Source organism: Bufo gargarizans, chromosome 3, assembly GCF_014858855.1.
Source record: "Bufo gargarizans isolate SCDJY-AF-19 chromosome 3, ASM1485885v1, whole genome shotgun sequence".
Classification (NCBI taxonomy): domain Eukaryota; kingdom Metazoa; phylum Chordata; class Amphibia; order Anura; family Bufonidae; genus Bufo; species Bufo gargarizans.
In genome coordinates, this window is record NC_058082.1 from 598005799 (window position 1) to 598029761 (window position 23963).

A 23963-nucleotide genomic window follows, 5' to 3' on the forward strand; every position below is an offset into this window, starting at 1 on the left:
AGGACTCGTCAGTGTAAGTGTGCAGCTTTAATCCTTTGTGCAGACTGACTTTTACTTTGTCCGGTTCACTCAATAGGCATTCTTAAAGGGGGTGTCCACTTTTGACAATTCCTTTAGGTTAAAAGTATCCCCTAAAAAAATAAGCTGAGTACAGCCTGTCTTACTGCTAGAACCTTAGCGATCAGTTGTGATCGGTGGGGAACCTGGCAGCAAGTGTTCCATTTCCCCACAGCGCCACCACAGGGCAAATAAGGCATTACATGGCTCCTGTTAAAATGAGTGCAATGTATGGACATGTTGGGTCCTCCAAAGAAAGAGATTCCAATCTCCACTCCCTGAATGGGGGACTAGCATCTCACATAGAAAGCATTGCATCTTTAAACTGTTCCCATCGAGTACGTAGTTCAAATTTCTATTCTGTTTTTATGACATTGTTTTATGAAAAGTTGTCACCCAGCTTTTCCAGGTTCCGGAATGGAAAATACGCCTAATTATGCAGCGATACATCCACTTGTCATCTATTTTTTTTTTTTTTTCAGATTTGATGAAAGGGCCTCCTTTTCACAGCTCATCAGATCTAATTCCTTCATTAGGAGAGGTTAAAGCTGTGATCGATAACAAGAATAACGCTCAGACACTGCACGCTGTACGGGATTCTGGAGAAAAGTCATTAAAGGATGGATCAATAATCAATAGTAATGATATCCTCCGATGAGGAAGAGTAATATGTCAAAAGAGAGAGGAAAAAGGCCCTCCTGTTACCAAATGTGTCATAAGCAGTCATTACCACTAGAGGGCACCCACAGACCTGTTTCCCAAGGAAAGCCTGGCCCAGCGCTCAGCAGGAGCTACCTGCTTCACAGGCATAGGGCTCAGGGAGCGCTCACTTCTTAACACTGGTTAATGAGATGTTTCCAAATAATGGCCTCCGTTTGTCACATTAGAAGAGATCGCTCTTCCAGGAACACAAGCGAGTGTGTAAATCAATTTGTATGGACACAAGCGTGTACACAAAAGTAGAATAAACTCATCATTTACACAAAAGAGCCGTCTGTGTAGTGCGGTTACTCCGTGTCTGACTTCAGACTCCAATTAAACCATTTCAGGCCTTGTTTTAGAAATGACTGCGGTAATTCTAATTAACTGCTGAAGTCTTATTGAGATACACTTCTGTCACTATATCTGTCTCCTATCTATCTATCTATCTATCTATCTATCTATCTATTATCTATCTATCTATCTATCTATCTATCTATCTATCTATCTATCTATCTATCTATCTATCTATCTATCTATCCATCTCCTATCTATCTCATATCTATCTATCTATCCATCTCCTATCTATCTATCTATCTATCTATCTATCTATCTTATATCTATCTATCTATCTATCTATCTATCTATCTTATATCTATCTATCTATCTATCTATCTATCTATCTTATATCTATCTCCTATCTATCTATCTATCTATCTATCTTATATCTATCTATCTATCTATCTATCTTATATCTATCTCCTATCTATCTATCTATCTATCTATCTATCTATCTTATATCTATCTATCTATCTATCTATCTATCTTATATCTATCTATCTATCTATCTATCTATCTTATATCTATCTATCTATTATCAATCTATCTACAGCTGTAGTAGGGTTAACACACATGCTTTATGAGACATGTTATCTAAACTAAATGTGTTAAGCAATTGCTTTTCAATGGATTTTGTTTCAAGATAACACGATCTCATATCTATCTAATATCTACCTATCTAGAAAAAACAAATCTTGGACAGCACTGTGGTTTTCTGCGTAAATGTGGAGTGCAGGAGGCTGAGGAGGCGATCCACCTCCAAACAATATGGATGAAAAAAATCCACGGCACATCCAAGTAGTAAAAATAAGTACAACGACTTTATTCACCAGACACGCAACGTTTCGATTTGCTTGCTGGGTGACTGCTTGAGAAAGGTCCCAGCAAGCAAATCGAAACGTTGCGTGTCTGGTGAATAAAGTCGTTGTACTTATTTTTACTACTTGGATGTGCCGTGGATTTTTTTTCCCTATATCTATCTATTTAATATCTAATTATCTATTTATCTATTGTCTATCGATCTATTGAATATCATATATCTATTATCTATCTATCTATCTATCTATCGAATATCTATCTATCAATCTATCTAAAAGAAAAATGGCATGACTAGACAATAAAAAGAAGGAAGAAAAAACAGAGATGCGAGCCCAATGCGATGAGACTATTGACCAAATAAGTAAAAAATGCAAAAAGGCAGCACGCTGAAATCTAAAAAAGAAAAAATGTTTATTCACCCATGTGGGCGCAATGTTTCGGCTCAACATTACAGCCTTCCTTAATATCTATCAGTCTTCTATCTATCTATCTATCTATCTATCTATCTATCTATCATCTATCTATCTATCTATCTATCTATCTATCATCTATCTATCTATCTATCTATTCTCATATCTATCTATCTATCTATCTATTCTCATATCTATCTATCTATCTATCTATCTATCTATCTCATATCTATCTATCTATCTATCTATCTATTCTCATATCTATCTATCTATCTATCTATCTCATATCTATCTATCTATCTATCTATCTATCTATCTATCTATCTATCTCATATCTATCTATCTTATATCTATCTATCTATCTATCTATCTATCTATCTATTCTCATATCTATCTATCTATCTATCTATCTCATATCTATCTATCTATCTATCTATCTATCTATCTATCTATCTATCTATCTATCTCATATCTATCTATCTTATATCTATCTATCTATCTATCTATCTATCATCTATCTATCTATCTATCTATCTATCTATCTATCATCTATCTATCTATCTATCTATTCTCATATCTATCTATCTATCTATCTATTCTCATATCTATCTATCTATCTATCTATCTATCTCATATCTATCTATCTATCTATCTATCTATTCTCATATCTATCTATCTATCTATCTATCTCATATCTATCTATCTATCTATCTATCTATCTATCTATCTATCTCATATCTATCTATCTCATATCTATCTATCTATCTATCTATCTATCTATCTATCTATCTATCTATCTATCTCATATCTATCTCATATCTATCTATCTATCTATCTATCTATCTATCTATCTATCTATCTATCTATCCATCTATCTATCTTTGTGTCTATCTAAGGAAATACAGTGTTAATCCTTAAACATACTAAGACGAGTCGCCCGCTTGCTGCCCTGACAGTAGACCGGACGTTACCCGCTGGGTTTCTGCAGCACAGATATATTAGGATGTGACTGTTTTTCATTACTGAAATGCAATTCTTTTTTATTTTATATATTACGTGTGCATTAGTGTAACACACCGAATCCTTTACCATCTACCGTATGTTCTAAATCAGACAGAACCTAAATGCACTAAAAAGAGTCTTAGAAATGAACCTTTATATATAATTTTACCCGTTTAATTATAATAATTAAAATAATAAAAGCGAAATGACCTAACATAAACATGGCGGTTTATAGCACAGATGCTTGCGCTGTAAGGTCTGCTTTTATAGAAGGATTCTAATAAAATGAACATAAAAGAAATAAAATGTAATAACACGATAATCGTACCAAAATTATTACATGTGCACTTATCTTTATTTACCCATTAACACAGAGGCAATGAGTACAGATTATCTGTCTGTGGCCAATAATTAGTTGATTATTCTGTGTTCAGAAAAATTATTTTGTAATAATTCAGTTAGTGTTTTTTTTTTTCAAAATACAATTTTGTCAAAATCAATAAAAAAAGAGCAATAATAATAATAATAATTAGATTTAAAAAATAATAAAATTAATAAGTAAAATAGTCAAATGAAATTTTTCTTAGACAATGTAAAAATCTATGCGGTTTGGTCTCGGGCTGACGCTGTTCCGGACTGTGTCCTGCTTCTCATCACTTGTATCTTTTTCATGTTTTCCAGTTGAATAAAAGGAAGAAGAGAATAAAAGATTCCTGGGTTTTCTGGTATTTGGGATCTTACGCCATATGCGTCTAACAGATACATCGTTGTTAGTGAAGGATTTGATTTCATTTTTGCAAATTTGGTTTTCACGAAGGGACAAAGACATTTTCTCCATTTCTCTATGTACAAAAAAAAAGGAATATTTATTTAAAGGGGTTTATAGAAAGTAATTGCTGTGATTTATTTATTTTTTACTTTGTGTCCCTTCTGGAAATATAATATTTTGGTCATTGATCCTTTGATATTCTCTGGTTTTACATTTCAGTCCCGATAATATGTGGTCATTTATTAAGCTTCCTGCCCTCAAGACAAGGTGTAAAACTAAATGATGTTTTAACATAAAAAAAGCACAAAATAAAACTATTTCATGAAGAATGAAACACAAACAGTAATACAGTGCGGAGAGAAATGATTAATTAGCAGCCTCGCCTAATTATATCTCTAACTACAGGATCAATCTTTGTAGCTAAATAATACGATGGACACATTATCTGTCTAAGAATAAATAAACCAGGGAGCAAACACTGGAGAGCCAGCGGCCGAAGGGCGAGCCCTCAAGCCCAAAAATACAAAAAGTAAAGAAACTCTGTGAATGTGCGTTTATTCACCCGGTATCATGCGACGTTTCAGTCCTCTCAGTGGGACAGTGGGACTATTCTCAAGCAAACTAGTCCCACTGAGAGGACTGAAACATCGCATGATACCGGGTGAATAAACGCACATTCACGGAAGTGCCACAGAGTTTCTATTATCTATCTATCTATCTATCTATCTATCTCCTATCTATCTATCTATCTATCTATCTATCTATCTATTTATCTATCTATCTTCTATCTATCTACTATCTATCTATCTATCTCATATCTATCTTTCTATCTATCTATCTATCTATCTATCTATCTCCTATCTATCTATCTATTTATCTATCTATCTTCTATCTATCTACTATCTATCTATCTATCTATCTCATATCTATCTTTCTATCTATCTATCTATCTATCTATCTCCTATCTATCTATCTATTTATCTATCTATCTTCTATCTATCTACTATCTATCTATCTATCTATCTATCTATCTATCTCATATCTATCTTTCTATCTATCTATCTATCTATCTATCTATCTCCTATCTATCTATTTATCTATCTATCTTCTATCTATCTATTTATCTATCTATCTCCTATCTATCTATCTATCTATCTATCTATTTATCTATCTATCTCCTATCTATCTATCTCATATCTATCTCCTATCTATCTATCTATCTATCTATCTATCTATCTATCTATCCATCCATCTATCTTCTATCTATCTATCTATCTTATATCTATCTATCTATCTATCTTATATCTATCTATCTATCTACAGTATCTATCTATCTATCTATCTTATATCTATCTATCTATCTACAGTATCTATCTATCTATCTATCTATCGATCTATCTATCTATCCCATATCTATCTATCTATCGATCTATCTATCTATCCATCTCATATCATTCTGATCCATCATCACAGTTTGGTCTTTGTTGTTCAGATCCTTCTTTTTGCCCATTTTCCCACTTCCAGAACATCAACCACAAGAGCTGACAGTTCACCCGATCTTTCCCACCCTTGACCATCACCACTGTCTCCAGGTTCTCAATGTTTTCCCCTTCCTCTATATTATGGCTGATAATTATATGTGCTACAGGATTACCAAAAATAATATCTCTATCGTTACATCTATTGGAATGTTATCTGGGATTTACATAGGACTGCAGGGAACACACTGCAATTTTAACTCTGTACAGATTGGAAATATCTGCAGGTACCAGTACTGCTGATGTGCGAATAAGGCCTCATACAGCGCGGATGCCGACCCATTCACTTCAACACTCCGTGTGCTGTCTGCGTCCGTTGCTCCGTTCCGTGGTCCGCAAAAAAAAATGTAACCTGTCTTATTCTTGTCCATTTTGCGGACAAGAATAGCCATTTCTACAATGGGCCGCCCATTCTGTTCCGCAAATTGCGGAAGGCACACGGGTGGCTTCCATTTTTTGTGGATCCGCCGTTTGCGGACCGCAAAAAAAAAACGGAACGGTCGTGTGCATGTAGTCTAAGAAAAAGGATTGCATTCATCAGATGAAGATTGTATGGAGCCCGCACATTCTATGTTCACAAGGTTGTTTTTCACACCACGTTTTTTGCAGCCCTACGTTTGGGGTCAGCCTGTTTTTCCCCGTCATAGGTAACGCAGGTCGGGCAGGTCTGATTTGATTTTAACCTGTTCTATTACTTTTTTCTCACTCTCTTTGAAATAACATGTCCATGTCCACCTGACCATGGAGAGGAACTGCTTACAGTTTAGTCTGATAGGCTCGGGCTCCATTGCACACATACACCTTAGATGCCTCATTCGGCTGCTCCCCATACATGCATGCTTGGCTTGGTTGAGCTTGCATGTTTTCTCCATTCGGCTGCTCCCCATACATGCATGCTTGGCTTGGTTGAGCTTGCATGTTTTCTCCATTCGGCTGCTCCTCATACATACATGCATGCTTGGCTTGGTTGAGCTTGCATGTTTTCTCCATTCGGCTGCTCCCCATACATGCATGCTTGGCTTGGTTGAGCTTGCATGTTTTCTCCATTTGGCTGCTCCTCATACATGCATGCTTGGCTTGGTTGAGCTTGCATGTTTTCTCCATTCGGCTACTCCTCATACATACATGCATGCTTGGCTTGGTTGAGCTTGCATGTTTTCTCCATTCGGCTGCTCCTCATACATGCATGCTTGGCTTGGTTGAGCTTGCATGTTTTCTCCATTCGGCTGCTCCCCATACATGCATGCTTGGCTTGGTTGAGCTTGCATGTTTTCTCCATTCGGCTGCTCCTCATACATGCATGCTTGGCTTGGTTGAGCTTGCATGTTTTCTCCATTCGGCTGCTCCTCATACATGCATGCTTGGCTTGGTTGAGCTTGCATGTTTTCTCCATTCGGCTGCTCCCCATACATGCATGCTTGGCTTGGTTGAGCTTGCATGTTTTCTCCATTCGGCTGCTCCTCATACATGCATGCTTGGCTTGGTTGAGCTTGCATGTTTTCTCCATTCGGCTGCTCCTCATACATGCATGCTTGGCTTGGTTGAGCTTGCATGTTTTCTCCATTCGGCTGCTCCTCATACATGCATGCTTGGCTTGGTTGAGCTTGCATGTTTTCTCAACAAGGATAGGAAACTAAGAAGCTGTCGGACATCTCTAGCAGGGCCTTGTCTCCCTAGAGAACCAGGGGATAGAGCATGTGAACATCCAACATGCCTGATCCTTCCTTTCTCCAAATCTGCTGTTCTGGGAAACTGAGGAGACCCCCTTAATACATAGGATAGTCACCTGGTCCTGCTGAGATCAGTGCGTTTAGTCCAAGTTCATCTAATACAGCCATGCTCAACCTGCGGCCCTCCAGCTGTTGTAAAACTACAACTCCCACAATGCCCTGCTGTAGGCTGATAGCTGTAGGCTGTCCGGGCATGCTGGGAGTTGTAGTTTTGCAACAAATGGAGGGCCGCAGGTGGAGCATGCCTGGTCTAATATATATATATATATATATATATATATCTACTTCCGGCACTCCAGCTGTTGTAAAACTACAATTCCCAGCATGCTCCATTTATTTCTATGTGAGTTTTTAGAAGAGCAGAGCAAGTATGCATGCTGGGAGTTGTAGTTTCACAACAGCTGGAGTCCGAGAGGTTGCCTACCCCTGCTCTAGATGATTGCATAATATTGCTAATTATTGAAACTACATATGTGCATCCTTTTCCCCCCAAACTGTTTAAATTCCAGTCTGCTGTGACCCTCGGGAACGTCTAGCAATATACACTAGATACTAACCAAGTACATTGGATGAATAAAAATGGCTGACTTCTTCCCAAAACAGCGCCACTGCTTGCCCACAGGTTGTGTGCGATATTGCAAGTCAGATGCATTTACTTTAAGGTAACTGAGCTGCAGTATCAGATACAACCCGCGGTCCGTGTAAGCGTGGCGCTATTTTCTGACATAAAGAATAAAGGTTTTTTGAATCCCGTACAATCCCCTTAAGATGGACTTCCCCTTTAAGAACCTATATGTCTGCGTAATAAATCTCACCTCAATCTATAGGATGTCTGGAGCATGCCCAGATCAAAAGCAGCCTTGACCAGCCATAGGGTCAATTTTCTGGTGACTTTATAATTAGGTACTGTTTCTTTAAGAGGATGGCCACAGCTTGTCTATGGAACAAGTGAACGGCCATAGGTCGCCGACCACAGATCAGCAGCAAGATCCAGGCCAGCAGCATAGCACAAAAGAGGAACAGAAACCCCACAGAGAGCACACATGGATATGGCAGATAAATCCAGATAGTCCTTTAACCCCAGCAGTGCTGGCACCGAGCCTAATACAGGACATGAATTTAACTTTTCCATAAAATTATTGACTAAGAGCATTATGAGGTGTTGCCCTGTGTGAACATACTGTATAAATAGATTGCATTTGGAAAGTCTTCAGACCATTTTGCTTTTTTCACATTTTGTTGTATTGCTCTTTGGGCTAAAATTTACAAATATTCAAGCCCCCCCATCAATCTGCACTCAATATGAGAAAACAGAATGTTAAAAAGAAAAAATACAATGCAGCAGCGCTCTGCAAACCAAATAAAGTACAATCATGCCATAGTAATAGAAAGTATTCTGGGGCTAAATTTGTAAATTTTAGATTCTTGGCAAATACATTTTGTACAAAACTATTTGCGCCCGTCTACCAAACGTCAAGGCGATCTCTGTAAGACGGAAGCCTAGCACGTAATACTACCTGTGGCCACCATAAAATTCAGGGAGTGCAGGTTCCACATGCATGCTGGGTCCACTCTGTACCTCTCCAAAATGTATTTGCCAAGAATCTCAAATTTAGTGCTGTTGCATTGTATTTTTTTCTTTGTTTCTAGCCATGGCAGCGCGCACCTGCACATTGGGATGTGCTGACTGACCCCCTTTTTCTTTGCAGTTTGTACCGGAGGTGTGGGTGGCTCTATTCAGTCGTGCACTCCTGGCTAGCCTGTCTGCCCCATAGTCTGAATTTAATTAGGGCTTGTTCACACGAACGTAAGGCATCCGTGCCCGGAGATGCGTTGCGGAACGGAAGCACAGAACAGAACTCCACGGCTCCACGGAAGCACTACAGAGTGCTTCTGTGGTGTTCCGTTCCGTGCTTCCGTTCCGCAAAAAAATCTTTTTGCGGAACGGACGGATCTTGGACCCCATTCAAGTGAATGGGTCTGTGATCCGCATGCGGCTGCCCCGCGGTCAATGCCCGTGCATTCTCAGCACGGGCACGGAGCCCTTACGTTTGTGTGAACAAGCCCTTAGTGTAAGTATAAAGCTGTAGCCTGCTCTCCCTGCACTCACTGGAGGCCTTTTGGCACCAGGAGAGGTATAAAGTAGACTCTCATTGCATTCATTGGAAGCCGTCTGGCACCAGGAGAGCAACAGAGTGGGCTCAGCATGCATGTTGGTACCTGCATTCCCTGAATTTATTGGAGGCCATTTTGGCACCAAAAATGATGAAAAGCAGAGTGGACCCAGCATGCATGTGGAACCTGCACTCCCTGAATTTTTGGGTGGCCGCTTTTTGGTGGTCTTACAGAGATCGCCTTGACGTTTGGTAGACGGGCCTAAATAGTTTTGTACAAAATGTATTTGCCAAGAATCTCAAATTTACAAAATAAGCGTAGCATTAGCACCAGAATACTTTCTATAGTTATGGCATTATTGTACTTTATTTGGTTTGCAGAGTGCTGTTGCAATGTATTTTTTATTTTTGTGTTTCTAGCCATGGCAGCGTGCACCTTCGCATTGGGATTTGCTGACTGACCCCCTTTTTCAAAACAGAATGCTACAAATGTTTGCAAATTTATTAAAAAGGAAAAACTGAAAATTTGCATGGACATAAGTATTCAGACCCTTTGCTGTGACACCTGACATTTAGCTCTGGGGCCTCCCATTTCTCTTGATCATCTTTGAAATGTTCCTACAAGTTGATTGGAGTCACCTGTGGTAAATTCAGCTGACTGGACATGATTTGGAAAGACACAGCCCTGTGTATATAAGATCTTACAGCTGACAATACAGAGGAGAAAAGAACTGCCTGTAGAGCTCAGAGACAGGATTGTGTGGAGGCACAGATCTGGAGAAGGATGCATAGTGGCCTCCATAGTTTAATCTGAATAGGTTATTAGTATCTGATCGGTGGGAGTCCGACACCTGAGACCCCCGCCAATCAGCTGTTTGAGAAGGCAGTGGCGCTCCTGTGAGCGCTGCGGCCTTCTCTCTGCTTTTCCTAGACCAGTGATGACACGTTCATCAATCACGTGGCCTAGGAGCAGCTCAGCCCTATTCAAGTGAATGCAGTTGAGCTGCAATACCAACGCACAGCCGCTATACAATGTACAGTGCTGTGCTTGGTAAGCTACGAGAAGGCAGCGGCGCTCCTGTGAACGCTGCTGCGCTCTCAAAACAGCTGAACGGCAGGGGTCCCGGTTGTTGGACCCTCACCGATCAAATACTGATGATCTATCACAAGGATAGGTCATCAGTGAAAAAAATCTTGAAAAACCCCTTTGAATGGAAGAAGTTTGGAACAACCAGGACTCTTCCTAGAGCTGGCCACCCCACCAAACTAAGTAATCGGGGGACAAGGGCCTTGGTAAGAGAGGTGACCAAGAACCCAATGGTCACTCTGAGCTGAGCTCCAGAGATCCCGTGTGCAGATGAGAGAAACTTCCAGAAGTTCAACCATCACTGCAGGACTCCGCTAATCTGGGCTTTATGGCACAGTCGCCAGACTGAAGCCTCTTCTCAGTAAAAGACACATAAAAGCCACCTAGAAATTGCAAAAAAGCACCTAAAGGACCATGAGATACATTCTCTGATTGGATGAAACCAGGATTGAACTTTTTGGCCTCAATTCTAACCCTAAGTTCACACCTGAGCGTTTTACAGCGCGTTCAAACGCGCTGTAAAACGCTCAACACATGAAAACCAATGCTTCCCTATGGGAATGGTTCTCACCTGGGCGTTTTACAGCGCGTACGATCGCGCTGTAAAACGCCCGAGGCATAATCAAATTCTTGAGCTTCTTTGGGGCGTTTTGACGCGCGTTTGTGGCCATAGGACACTGCAGTCAATCACACAAACGCGCGTCAAACGGGCGTTTACTATTACAAAAAACGCGCATAAAAACTCGTGACAAAAACGCGCGTAAAATGCGCTTTTGAGAAACGCTCAGGTGTGAAAGCAGGGTCAGTGTCATTTCAGGAGGAAAATAGGCCCTGCTTATCACCTGCCCAATACCATCTCTATAGTGAATCATGGTGGCAGCATCATGCTAATGAGGTGTCTTTCAGCGGTTGGGACAGGGAGACTGTTCAGGAATGAGGGAAAACCGAATAGAGCAAAATACAGAGATATTCTTAAAGAGGCTCTGTCACCAGGATCAACCCTATTTAGGTAGGGTTAATCATGCAGTTTAAAACTATACCTATCTTGCCAGTGTTGTGGAGAAATTTGAACGTGCGGTCACATGGGGCAATTCAAAAATAAGAGAATGGGGGGGGGGGCGTAATTTGTATAAAAAACATATTTAGAAGTTGGTAACAGTGCAATACAAGGAGTAAAGACCATGTAAACATAATTCCCATAAAACCCCTTTAAAGGGGTTGTCCAAGATTAGAAAAACTTGGCTGCTTTCTTCTGATAGCAGCTCCACCCCTGCCCTTGTGTTGTATGTATTATTGCAGCTCTGCCCCATTGACTCCCATGGATTCCCCTGAGAAAAGGTTGCCTTATATCGTTAGGAAAGTCGAAAAAGTCCATCAATTTTTTTCATGTTGATCCAGAAGAAGGCAATTCAGTATCATCCTAAAAATAAATAAAAAATTATATATTTTCCTGGCTCAAAATCAGAATACATTTTTTGTCCAATCATTCCATTTTTACGCCTAACTTGCAATATTCTGGGGGAGGTTTATCAAACTGTTGTAAAGTAGAACTGGCTTAGTTGCCCAAAGTAACCAATCAGATTCAACCTTTCATTTTCCAAAAGAGGCTGTCAAAAATGAAAGGTGGAATCTGATTGGTTGCTATGGGCAACTAAGTCAGTTCTACTTTATTCCAGTTTGATAAATCTCCCCCTATGTCTTTATTTACCAGTCAACCATCACCAACACGCTGAATTCTGAGTCCCCCGTACCTAGGGTGGCCAGAGGTCCGGTTTTAGGCCGGACAGCCCGACTTTCAGACTCCCTGTCCTCTGTTGGGCACAGGGCCTGGACAGATACAGGGATGTCCTATTGAACAGCTCACTCTCAGACAGCAGCACTTAAGTCTGTCTTTTGAGGGTGGTCTGAGTACCCTACCCGTACCTCCTGACAGCCCACACGAAAGCTCACATCTACCCTGGAAACTCCATCTTCATATCAACCTTTAGGTTGGTAAAATCGGGGCATCTAAAACCCGCCCCTAGGAATGTCTGACTCCACCCAGGAATGCTCACTTATGGGCAGGTTTATCATTAGCACCACTCATTTTTGTCCCCTGACAGCCCGAATTTGCATGGACTGTCTCTGAAAATCAGAAAATTCCAGAAAGTTAGCAACCACATATCCCTTAAAGATGCTATTGCCCATTATATCTTCCCGGGGACGATTTGTGGACATTTTATTGGAATTTATGGATAACCGAGTGCCAAGATGGATTATTTTTTCTGTGTATTGTTATTATTTGTGGTCCTAAATAATTCAGTAACTATTTCAATGTGTCTTTGAAAACGCGACCCCTTTGTTTTACTGTGTGTCGCGTGGAGACGATATGAGCAATGGAGACGCGTAAGAGCAATATCAGCCTGGACCCGGTAGGCCGCCCCCCTAACCTACACCCCCCCACCCTCCCACCCCAATTAAACACAAGCAACGTTAATGCTAAGTCAATAGATGTGAAAAGCTTGTTAGTACAGGGCGACTTCCCCGGCTCTCTCCTCTGTAGGTCTGGCTTTGAGCAGTAATTGTTTTCAGAGAGCAATGACTTTGAGCCAAAATATTAGTCTCCAGCTTAGTTTTATTATCCAAACCTTAAGTGGCTTACGAACCCCCGCTATTCCGCGCCACACTCCCACACTTCCGTCAGATGGTAGGAGAGGGGGGGGGGGGGGGGAATTCATATTTGTACTCTTACCAGGGGAACATGGTTCTAATAAGTGCTGAAAAGGGTTTTATTCAAAACTGGGAAAAACATAAAACCACCGGGAAGCTTTAAAGTTTATCTAATTAGTGCGCGGGATGGAAGGAGATGAAATGTCTCATTTCCTTATACAATGAGACCATCAGGAGAAGCGAGGAGACAGCCATCGAAGAAGATGAAGGTCCTAAAATAGCGTCCTCTGAACAAGGATCATTCACATTGGTCCTGTTCGTACGGGCAAATCGGGGCTGAGAACATTAGCAGTCTTAGTAAATGAAATTATGAAGACCACCACGATCGTGAGGCCACGTATAGCGCATGTGATTTGCTTGAACGACTTCTTGGGATAGGTCGTCTCAGATTAGAAAAAAGGGTTTGCTTTAGCGGCACAGTTGGGTTGTATGGGCTGAAGTGCTATACCAGACACAACCTATGACCAAAGGTGGTGCTGTTTCTGGGGTAAAAAAAAAGCGCTTTTTGCCTAATCTTGGACAATTCCTTTAAAAAAAATAATACACACTCCAATATGGCTATCTACTGCAACATGAAGGCCCCCCTAGAGTGTGTGAAGGTGCTATATAGTGTCATAGAGGACATGGAGTAAATAGAACAATTAGCCCCATTACAGCAGCTGTTTGACACCATTATATTTCCACACCGAACAGGAGATCTTGGTGCCCCATCCCTAATATGTTTTCAGCTGCACCTCTATTGCCAGCATCAGAATGGCCCACCAATGTACCAGAGAATCCTTCAGTGGACCCAGGCTCTGATACCTTAGTGGGCCCCAAAGGTCCAGGATATTTGAAGCTGCTTTTGGAGACAGGAAATTGCCACTAGGGTCAATTTGTTTGAATCAAAATCTGTTAGACTTTATTGATGATATCTGTAGGATGGGTCCCGAGAATAATTTCCTCTGGTGGGCCCAAGGAACCCCAGTCCAACCCTGTCTATTGCAGTACCTTTGAAGACCATATCCCTGTGCAGACCTACTGCATGACAATGGGAGCAAGACCAACTTGGAAGGGGCTGTCTTTCTCCATGGGTCCCATTAGAAGCCAGCATGCTGCCTCCATTAGATATCATCATGATCATATATGGTGGATGGTGTTTTGTTTAGCTGTTTCTCAGGTGACAACCAATATGGCCTCCAAAACAGTTCTGATAGAGGTTGACTGGACACCCAAAAAGCAAGTTGGCCTACAGTCCTATTCTAGAGCTGTCCCCTGAATGAGATAAGAAAATTAATTTACATAAAATAGGCATAGGCAGGGGTTAATTGCCACACAATTTGGGATTATTATGTTCGGAGGTCCAGTCTAGTTACGCAGTCACACATCCCTTAGGCCTCTTTCACATGGGCATTCCGGTTTGCTCCGGATGAGTCGCGTGTGCATTGCGGAAAACCCGCGCAAGTAGGAACGCAATTGCAGCCAGTTTTGACTGCGATTGCGTTGCGATGTTCAGTTTTTTCCGTGCGAGTGCAATGCTTTTTGCACGCACGTGAAAAAAAAATGAATGTGGTACCCAGACCCAAACCCGAACTTCTTCACTGAAGTTTGGGTTTAAGTTAGGTGTTCTATTCATTTTATTATTTTCCCTTATCACATGGTTATAAGGGAAAATAATAGCATTCTTAATACAGAATGCTTACTAAAATGTGGATTAAGGGGTTAAAAAATTAAAAAAAATTAACTCACCTCATTTAATTGATCGTGCAGCCGGCATCATCTTCTTTCTTCTTCTTTTAGGACCTGCAAAAGGACCTTTGATGACGTAATTGCACTGTCCAAGTGGTGAGTGTGGTGACGTCAACGCAGGTCCTTCTGAATGAAGATAGATGATCCTTCTATCTTCATCCAGCAGGACCTGCGCTGACGTTATCGCTCTCACCACGTGGTGAGCGCAATTACGTCATCAAGGGTCCTTTTGCAGGTCCTGAAAGAAGAAGCAAGAAGAAGATTCCGGCTGCGCGATCAATTGGATGAGGTGAGTTAAATTTGTATTTATTTTTTAACCCCTCAAGCAACATTTTAGTAAGCATTCTGTATTAAGAATGCTATTATTTTCCTTTATAACCATGTGATAAGGGAAAATAATACAGTAAAATGACTTTACTAACATCATCACCTAGCAACCATGCGTGAAAACTGCATTGCATCCGCACTTGCTTGCGAATGCTATGCTATTTTCACGCATCCCCATTCATTTCTATGGGGCCTGCGTTGCGTGAAAAACGCAGAATATAGAACATGCTGCGATTTTCACGCAACGCACAAGTGATGCGTGAAAATCACCGCTCATCTGAACAGCCCCATTGAAGTTAATGCAATGTGTTCACCTCACGCATTACACCAGCACGGAATTCTCGCCCGTGTGAAAGAGGCCTTACTCTACTACTGCTCCATAGCTAGGCAGATTTGCCATTTAGTAGTTAGGAAAAACTATTGACAGCCCTTGTGCGAATTGTATTGGCAGTCATATTGGTCATCACTCACCTTTCACAAACATTAACCGAGTTTTCCTATGATTCAGGTAAATAATGAAAATCAGACATCTTGTACTTGACAAACTCTTTCTACGAAGCTAGAACCAGCCCTGTGCCTCACATGGTTCCAGAGATCTTCACATTCATTACTCCAATTGCTCTGATTGCCTTCAGGCTGACAGCTCAGAGGGCATGTCCTTTCTTCTGCTGCTCTCTCCTTATCACAGCTCAAGGGGTGTGTCCTTTTGGCTACAGCTCTCTCCCTATCAGAGCTCAGCAGTGTGTCCTTTCTGATGCATCTCTAACCCTGTATCTGTCACAGGTTCTAACAGTAGATACATCTGGTGGCAGTTGAAAGATGGAACTGAGCATGTGTGACCACCTCAGTGAGAAATAAGGAGGAGAACAAAACAGCAGGTGGCGCTATGCAGATACTTTATTGAGTAACAATATTCAGATCCAAGTGCTCGTTTGAAAAAGTAAGAATATTTTTGTGGGACAACCTCCATACACATGATATGGTCCCCTGCTTCTGCCAAAATCATCAGTTTTGGTTGACAATAATCTAATATGTATGGTTAGCTTCATACTTACTGGTGATTTTGAGAAAATTGTGACTTTAGTTTTTTAGGGGCCAGTTTGCTGGACTATCAGCCTAGCGTAAATACAGAGCTAAGAGTTATTCTTAAAAAATGTAATCCGCCCCCCCCCCCTCCACCCACCGACGAGGTACCAGATGCCACATAATAAGCTCCAGAGGGGTGGGATGTACTGTATATTATTATAACCCCAGGGGGCAAACACAATAAAACAAATATAGTAAATATAGTAATACAGAGCAGAGCCTTTAGTGCCATGTATGTAATGAATTACATTGTACGCAGCTTTCCTGCGGGGAGGCCGTAGTGGCAGCTACTAGGTTTATTTATACTACAGATTATGTAACATGGCTACAGGTCTCCTTCCAGGAGCCGAGTCAACAGTCATCCGCCCAAGCGAGAAGGTCCATGTAAGGTATTATACCCCTGCTGATTAGCTCCAGACTCCAGAATGATGGAACCATAAACCTCATTAAGTCACTTATGGAGATGCTGAAATGTGTAGCCGCTAATGGCACGTGAGAGTGACTGCCATGTATATAGGGAAGCGTTGAGATCCAGTTGTAAAAATACTCAACTGCCAGTAATCTAGGGCCTGTGTATGAAATATGTAATTCAATACCATGTTGTCACTGCACCTGGTGAAACCTGGGCTGGAATACAGAGCCTGGTGGCCACTGAACCGATAGGAGCCACCATAGCAAAGATCAGGCTGGAAACCCATTATGGATTTACCTCCAGGGCAAAGGAGCCTGGTCTTTCTTTTCTCCTCCACTCTTTTTTACATAACCTCATAAAAATATTAGGAAACTCAAGAGAAACCCTGAACATAGAGTCCTAATGATACAGTATGTCCACATATGTCGAATTTACTCCATAGTTACTTAAAGGATCTTCTGGCAGAAACCCGAGGCAGATGCTCAGATTTCTGCAGGGGATGTGCAATTTGAAGTGCTGCGGATCAACGCCATGGTTAGCCTCATTGTCATATTCAATGGAGGTTAATCCTTTGTGTTTCCACATGGTATCCACCAAAAATTTTAGGGCAGGTGTGAATGGACCCTAACTCCTCTCCAAATAAACCCTGACTAGGACTTTATTGCTTTCCTTCACCCAACGCAAATATTCAAATTGATTCTCTAGAAGTCATGATTCAAAATGCCTTGACCAAGGCAGAAGGTCTGGTTGGCACCATCACTGTCACATAGCACCTTCGGCAAAGGCAGAGAGAAAAACTACTATGATAGTCAAAGACCTGAGCCGTGAGGAATGCAGGATGCTATCAAAAAGTCATGGAACGTATTAGAGTTGTTGCGATACCAAATTTTTGATTCGGTTTCGATACCATGAAAAAGTATTGCGATACTCGATACCATTCGATACCACGCGAAAAAAATAAACCAAAAAAGCCACGTGCATTCCACATGTTTAAAAATGGCGAATCGCGCAGTTTTTATTAATTTTTTTCTGTTCCGGCGTTCACCACCTAGATTTTTTTTTTATATTTTAATAGTTTGGACTTTTCTGACGTGGCGATATGTAATATGTTTATTATTTATATATTTTATATATGTGAAATTGGGAAAAGGGGGTCATTTATACTTCATATTTTGGTGGGGGTTTTTTTTACACTTTTTATTTAATAACTATTTCCCCCCTTAGGCTACTTTCACACTAGCGTTCGGGTGGTTCAAACGGGGCTCACAAGCGGCCCCGAACGCTTCCGTCCAGCCCCAATGCATTCTGAGTGGATGCGGATCCGCTCAGAATGCATCAGTCTGGCAGCGTTCAGCCTCCGCTCCGCTCAGCAGGCGGACACCCGAACGCTCCTTGCAGCGTTCGGGTGTCCGCCTGGCCGTGTGGAGGCGTGCGGATCCGTCCAGACTTACAATGGAAGTCAATGGGGACGGATCCGTTTGAAGATGACACAATATGGCTCAATCTTCAAACGGATCCGTCCCCCATTGACTTTCAATGTAAAAGTCTGGACGGATCCGTCTGAAGCTACTTTCACACTTAGAATTTTTGTTAACAATATAATGCAGACGGATCCATTCTGAACGGAGCCACCGTCTGCATTATATGAGCGGATCCGCCTCAGACACAAGTGTGAAAGTAGTCTTAGTTTGAAGGAGCTAACGAGCCGAGCAGAACGCTTCCGTCCAGCCCTGATGCAGTCTGAATGGATGCGGATCCGCTCAGACTGCATCAGTCTGGCGGCGTTCAGCCTCCGCTCCGCTCGCCTCCGCACGGACAGGCGGACAGCTGAACGCTGCTTGCAGCGTTCAGCTGTCCACCTGGCCGTGCGGATCCGTCCAGACTTTTAATGGAAGTCAATGGGAACGGATCCGCTTGAAGATGACACCATATGGCTCAATCTTCAAGCGGATCCGTCCCCCATTGACTTTACATTGAAAGTCTGAACGGATCCGCTCAGGCTACTTTCGCACTTATAAATTTTTCTAAGTTATTAATGCAGACGGATCCGTACTGAACGGAGCCTCCGTCTGCATTAATATGATCGGATCCGTTCAAACGCAAGTGTGAAAGTAGCCTTAGATGGTACTTTGGGGGTCACTTACTATTAATGTGAGGCACATGGGGTCCATGCCAAAGACTCCAAAAGCATGCGCCCAGCCTGACATTAAAAATAAGTGACCCCCATCATGTTTAAAACATGGGTAGTGGCAAGATTGGGGTTAATGAGTCACATTAACCCCAAATCTTGCTGGCTGTCTTCCTTATAGATATGGTTTTTGCCTGCCTTTATTTTGAGGCAGGCTAATCATCACTCTTGCACTGGGTCTGGCTGTGGGCTAGGCTAGGTACCTGCTATGCTGGGCTGGCTGCTTTTCAGTCTCACTGACTCTGGGGCTCGGGCTGACGCTCACTCGTCTCAGTCAGACGGCGCAGCACACAAGACAAACGTGAGTGACTCAGTTAGGAGTCAGGACGGAGGAGGAGGCTGCTCCGCTGCCGCTGGTGCCGTTCGCTGAGCTCAGCGCTCACTCGTCTCAGTCAGACGGCGCAGCACACAAGACAAGTGTGAGTGACTCAGGACGAAGGAGGAGGCTGCTCCGCTGCCGCTGGTGCCGTTCGCTGAGCTCAGCGCTCACTCGTCTCAGAGTCAGACGGCGCAGCAGTTTATTACCTCCCCCGTCCCTCCTCCTCCTTTAATTAAACGCACAGTCATTGGTGGCAGTGATGCAGGCATCTTCAGAGCCCGCTTACTCCATTGGGCTCAGCGGCGGCAGCGTCATAGGAGGGAGGGAATCCCTCCCTCCTTCTCCCTCTCCCGCCTTCTCCACTGTCTTTCTGGCGGAGCGCCATGTTGTGTCATAGGAGATAATGGGCTGCGCAGCCCAGTATCGAAAAAGTGCAAATCACAGTACCGAATCGATACTTGTAAAAAAGTATCGATTGGGTATCGATTTTTCGATACCCGCAACAACCCTAGAACGTATAGCAGATGGAGCAAGTTGATAATCCTATTGCAAAAGACCTGACCATGTTTGATGACTATTTTGGAAATTTCTGATTAAGCTAGTGGTGGGAGCCATATATGTTCACTTTTTAGAAGATCATTTTCACTGGAGACAAGTTTTGGTTGCCCTTTGCCAGCAGGTCTGATAAAAGAAAGTGGGCAACAAGAAATTTCATACCCCATCTAGCAAAATTATGGGTAAAAAAAAAGACAGTAATGATTACTTGCTACTTCAAGGTACAACCACATGGCCAGGTTTGTGCTTGCAGTTTTGGAAGCCAAAACCAGGAGTTAATTCAAAATAAGGGTAAGTTGTATTTGCGTTTTATACTTTCTCTCCTTTCAAGTCCACTTCTGATTTTGGCTTCCAAAACTGCATGCACAAACCTGACTGTGTGGCCGTACCCTTAGAGGTATAATTTTGTTAGTTAGGGAACACGTTTTACCACCTTGTAACCTCCCCTTAAAGGGGTTGTCCGGGTTCAGAGCTGAACCCGGACATACCCTTATTTTCCCCCAGGCAGCCCCCCTGAGACTAGCATCAGAGCATCTCATGCTCCGATGCGCTCCCTTGCCCTGCGCTAAATCGCGCAGGGCACGGGCTCTTTTGCTTATCATAACACACTGCCGGGCTGAAGCTTCCGCTCGGCAGTGTGTTTGGTGACATCACCAGCTCTGATGGGCGGGCTTTAGTGCTGCCCTAGCCGTTTTACTGGCTAGGGCAGTCCCATGGAGAGCCCGGTACGTCACCGGATCTCCAAAAAATGCCTTTGCCCTGCGCTATTAAGCGCAGGGCAAAGGAAAGCATCGGAGCATGAACTGCTCCGATGCTCAAGTCAGGGGGGCTGCCTGGGTGAAAATGGAGGTATGTCTGGGTTTAGCTCTGAACCCGGACAACCCCTTTAATTAGATAAGCATGCTAAAGCTGGCCGTATACATGAGCAGTGGGCCAAATATCCATTTCACCTGACTCCACCGTAGACATGAGTACTTGATATTTGAGCCTACATGCTTATTTCATTGTGTAAGAAGGGGATAAGCCACTGTCTCAGCCCCCTGGCCGGGATCAAAGGATTGCACATGCTGAAGTCCAATATCGACGACCCTTTTTCCTCAAACTCTGCCATCTAAGGAAAGTTGAAGGACTTTCATAGACATTAGATTTGATAAAACATTGTGCATTTAGCAAAGTTCTATAGGTGTATAACCAGCTCATGCACATTAGATGTAATTATCTGAACCCACATATCTGCCTGACAATCCCACTGTAGAGTCCAGGAATGTTGTATTTGACCATGCCAAATCCTTTGTTCCTCCAGGAGGTAAGCAGCTGCCAGAGGACCATTGCTGCTGTGCAGGTTTATAGGGTGAGACTGAGTAGGGTAGTCAGGAGAGATAAATCAAACTATATGAACAGCATGAGGAGCCTACAGAAGATCACCTGGTCCTCACCTTCCTGTAGGCCTATAGATATGAGTGGGAAAAAGAACTGGGCGCAAGAATTGTTTACCAGGCTCCAGATTTACAGCACATCAGCTTGATTTGAATTTGAAAATGTTTTAAGGATTTGTTCCTATCCTATTCTTATCATGGACTTTCCTGGATTTTGTAACATTATTATTTTTGACCCTCGACCCAAATTGCGTTGTATTTCTGCTTTGTTAGCCTTTTTTTGTTTTTAAAGGGGTGGGGGTTTCGTGTTCCTCTACTACATAAAGGAGACAAATATCACATCACAATTTTGAAGCTGTTAATAATAATAATAATTGACACTCCAATTTGCAGAGGTTATAGGAAAATCTCACGTCAGACGTATTCTATAAAGTTTAAGAAGGTCCTTCGTATGAGACCCAATATATTTTAAAAAAAAATAATTGCACCCTGACTGTTACAATTTTTTTAAAGAGCAATAATAATATAAAACACCAAAGTAAGAATAAAATAATAAACAAAATAATATAATGTAATAATAAAGTAATAATAAAATGAAATAATTAATTAAATAAATAATAATATAATGTTATAATAAATGATGTAATAATAAAAAAACAAATAAAGTAAATGGATGTATTTCTGGAGTGTAATAATATTACAGGTTATAGTTATTATATTTATGGAGAGGTCGTTGATCCAGGGAGTTATTCTGACTGTCTGATTGGAGTTGGGAAGAATTTTTTTTCCACTAAAGATGAAGAAAATTGGTTTCTACTTCATGAGGGTTTTTTGCCTTCCTCTGGATCAACTTTGCAGGATAACAAGCTGAACTGGATGGACTGGATGTCTTTTTTCAGCCTAACAAACTATATTACTATGTTACTAATAAAAAAATAAATAAAAATATGAGGTAGCTAAACTAATAACAAAAGACAAATCTAAAAATGAATACCTAACAATAAAAATAAATAAAAAATCATAATAATAAAAATGATAAAATGAAGTAAAAAAGTAATAGCAAAAGACAAAAATAAAAAAATAACACCTAACAATAATAATAAAAAAATAATAAAAATAATAACATTGGAATAAAATAAAAAATTAAATACAATTGTGAAAATAATAATTATCTGGTTTACACTGAAACAATAAGAAATATAATAATATTTATAATAATACTAGTAATAAAAAAAAATTATCTAGCAAAGAAGTAAAGATCAAAAATTAAAAAGAATATTAATAAATATAATAAATGCAAATAATAAAAAATTAAAAATGACAATGTTAGCAAAAATAATAATAGTAAAATAATGAAAAAATTAAAAAGATGAACAACTGAAAAAATGACATACTGTGAAAAAATATACATGACATAAATTAATGAAATAAAAAATATTTAAAAAGTTGCACAAACAAAAAGAAAATTATATATATAAAAAAAAGAAAATGGAATATAAATACTACAGGATTATATACCCTTCAAGGAAATAAAGTTGTATAGATAGAACTATACAAAATTAATGTAAAAGCTACATAAACGAGTTTATAAGTGAAGCAACATTACCAAAGAAGCCAGCATGTGCCCTGTTCTTCCTCATAAGGTACATCGCCCATGAAATCGTTGATGCCATCCCAAACTGGCCGTGATTCATGGCTGCAGGTTACACTTGAGCCTCAGCCAGACACCAAGAACCATGAACTTCTACTAAGCCGAAGGCACTTAAGGCTCCTCATTTTGTTTGTTAGCTGCCCCAGAGATCAGTATTGAGCATAAGCAAATTGAAAAATGACGGCCAGTCACGCTTACTTATATTTTTTTTTTTGTGTGCACAAACCAAACTCACTGGAGACTTCACTTCTATTTGGCCCCAGGCATCTTCAGACCAGAAACTTTCATTTGGCTGCTCAAATGATTTTTCTTTCTTTTTTATGTATTCTGCTTCACTTACTTTCTTAAGTCAAGTCAAACACTGTGTGAGAGGGAGGAACGATATTGTTTCCATTATTTGTTTAAGGGGGCAGGAGAACACGCCTGAGGATCATCTATGAGGATCAAGGGTCTGTGACATTTTCTTCTTAGGCTTCTAGTCACTCAACACTTATGTTTCAACTTAAAGGGGTTGTCCGGCATAGGAGCAAACCAACCCTAATACGCCTCCCCTGTACCCCTCTAAAAAAAACGCCTAATCTATCTACAGTCCCACCATAAATGCGCCACTACGCTGTTCCTGGCAGCTTCTGGTCCAGACCAGGAAGTGGCTTGGTCCTGTGACCCTTGTGGCCAGTCACTGGCTTCAGCGCTCATACAGTAAATGCTTGAGTGGTACGTCACAGCAATGATGTATGGTTCGAGCAGGTGTGATTGCTGAGACCTGGAATTGACCACAGTGATCATGGAACAAAGCTACTTCCTGATTCTGCAAGGTGGGTACTGCAGGACCGTGATTTTTTTTTTTTAATGGGGCACAGGTTAGGTACATTGGGGTTGGGGTTTAATGGCAATCTTTAGCTATTCAATCTACACCCTTACATGCAGCACAAGGGTTTGACAAAAATATTGCCCCATGTTCTATTTTATGGTCATGGATCCTATATTTGTAGCCTACAAGCTCTCCCTTTTCCATGAGCTCCTCCAGGGTTGTAGCCATAGAGGGTGC

At 41.2% G+C, this 23963-nt stretch overlaps 1 long non-coding RNA gene across 1 annotated transcript in view; it reads right to left on the reverse strand.

The window, feature by feature from the left end:
- Positions 1 to 3741: 3741 nt before the first annotated feature.
- LOC122933026 overlaps positions 3742 to 23963 on the reverse strand; it is a 145537-nt gene continuing 125315 nt past the window's right edge. The window contains exon 3 of the long non-coding RNA XR_006388372.1: positions 3742 to 4168. This is a non-coding gene — a long non-coding RNA (uncharacterized LOC122933026). The remainder of the gene's footprint in view (positions 4169 to 23963) is intronic.